Source organism: Pteropus vampyrus, unplaced genomic scaffold (assembly GCF_000151845.1).
Source record: "Pteropus vampyrus isolate Shadow unplaced genomic scaffold, Pvam_2.0 Scaffold354, whole genome shotgun sequence".
Lineage (NCBI taxonomy): Eukaryota > Metazoa > Chordata > Mammalia > Chiroptera > Pteropodidae > Pteropus > Pteropus vampyrus.
Genome location: NW_011889135.1, coordinates 1567618 through 1569942, shown reverse-complemented (window position 1 = coordinate 1569942; position 2325 = coordinate 1567618).

The window sequence follows — 2325 nt, the reverse complement described above, 5'->3', positions numbered from 1 at the left end:
AGTAGACTTTTCTCAAAGAAGATATATAAATAAAAAGATGTTCAATGTTATTAGCCATTAGGGAAATGCAAATCAAGGCCACAATGAAATATCACTTCATATTGACTAGGGTGGCTACAATAAACAACAACAACAACAACAACAACGACAACAACAGAAAATAACAAGTATTGGTAAGGATGTCAAGAAATAATTGGAACCCTCATACGTTGCTGGTAGGAATGTAAATGGTGCAACCTCTGTGGAAAACTGTCTGGTGGTTCTTCAATCAGCTAAACATATAGTTATTATATGACCCAGCAATTCCATTCCTAGGTATATACCCCAAATAATTAAAAGCAGATATTCAAACAAAAACTTGTTCCTGAAAATTCATAGCAGTACTATTCACAATAGTCAAAAGATGAAAGTAACTCAAATGTCTATGAACAGTTGATTGGATAAACAAAATGTGATATATTTATACAATGGAATATTATCCAACCATAAAAATGAAGTACTTATCCATGTATCCCATAGATGAACCTTGAAAACATTATGCTAAGTAAAAGAAGCTGAACATAAGGGCGACATATTGTATCATTCTATTTATGTGAAATGTCCAGCATAGAGACAGAAAGTGGATTAATGGTTGCCAGGGTCTGGGAGAAAGGAGTGTAGGAAGTCACTGCTTAGTGGGTATGGAGTTTCCCTTTGGAGAGATGAAAATATTCTGAAATTTGATAATCATGATAATTGGAAAACATTGTGAATGTAATAAATACCAATGGATTATATACTTTAAGATCATTAAAATGGTGAATTCTTTGTTATGTCAATTTTACTTCAATTAAAAAAAATTATCAGTGAATGCTTTCTTTGTTTACTGTCTATGGGGTTAGACATAGTGGATGTAGGGTTTATTAAGATGTTGCTTCTCTCTAGACTCTGAGGTCCTAAAGAGACTGATAAATAAAATAATAAAGAATGAAGATATGTGCTCTAACATATACTTGAGCTTCTAGAGAACCACTACCACCTGTGATGATAATGGTAATGATGGTAGGGCTTTTCAACAAAAGGATTGAGAAGGAGGACTGGTTGACTAATTCATTAAAATTTTTCTGAATGCCCTTCTTGTGCCTGATACTGTGCTAGGTTAGGAATTCAATGGAGGACAACAACAGATGCTACCTATCTCTCATGAAATTTGCTTTTGGGGCAGAGACAGACATTAATTACAACCACCTGCGGAGTGAGGTAGGTGCCATGAAGAAAAGGAACATTCTTCTTTGAGAGTGCAGAATAAAGAAAGTTAACCTAGATCAGAGATCAAGGAAAGATTCCTTCTGAATATCTTGAACTGAACTCTGTGGAATGGATAGGAAAAGTGAGCAAACAGTCTGAGAAGAGGCACCAACACTTGTAAAACCTATGGCAGGAGGAAACATGACATTTAAGGTCATGAAAAAAAGGTTGTGGTTTGGACATAAATAGGTCATTTTGGCAGAATCCATAGAAATGTACAGATTCAGGAACCAGGGGAAGGTGTTGGAGAAGTCTACAGGAATGCAATCACCACTACAGTCATTGAAAAGTCTGGACTTTATCTTGGTGGACATGGGAAACTGTGAAGCATTTAAATTGGAAATATGACTACCAGATTCATGTTTTACAAAGATCATTACAGGGTACTAGAGAATGGATTTAAGGGAAATAAAGGTAAGATCCTCTTGAGTATAAACAAGGAAACTGATTAGGGAGGCTGTTATTATTGCTCAGCATGAGAGCTAATGAGTACCTGGACTACACAGTGTCATGAGGTTGGGGAAATGGGATGGATGTCAGACTATTTCTGAGACAAGATCATCTGATAATCATAATAGTCATGATTTGTTGAGCCTGTAGCACATATATAACCCCAACATCTTCTCTCATATGGTCTCATGGATCCTTGCCAGTTCAGGGAAGTAGCACAAAACAAATGAAAAGATGCCACTGGAACAGTCTGATAGTGTTTGTTCTTTCAGAACTTCCCCCAATTTTGATGTGACATGGTCGCCCATCTAAACTACAGGTAATTGAAGGAGAGGGGTCACGTTTTGCTCCAGATGTCACATGCCAACCCTGCTGTCATGCTTGCTTCAAAGAAGGGGCTTAATAAATACTTAAAGAAATGTGTATGTGAATTAAAAAGGCTTACCTCTCAGTGCATCTGCCACACCAGTGTAGAAAATACAAACATCAGAAGAAAACACAAACACATAAAATAATTAGGGAACTCTGAAGCCCTCACTTGTGATCTTACTGATATCTCAACTATCTTTTAAGACAAAATGTTGCCCT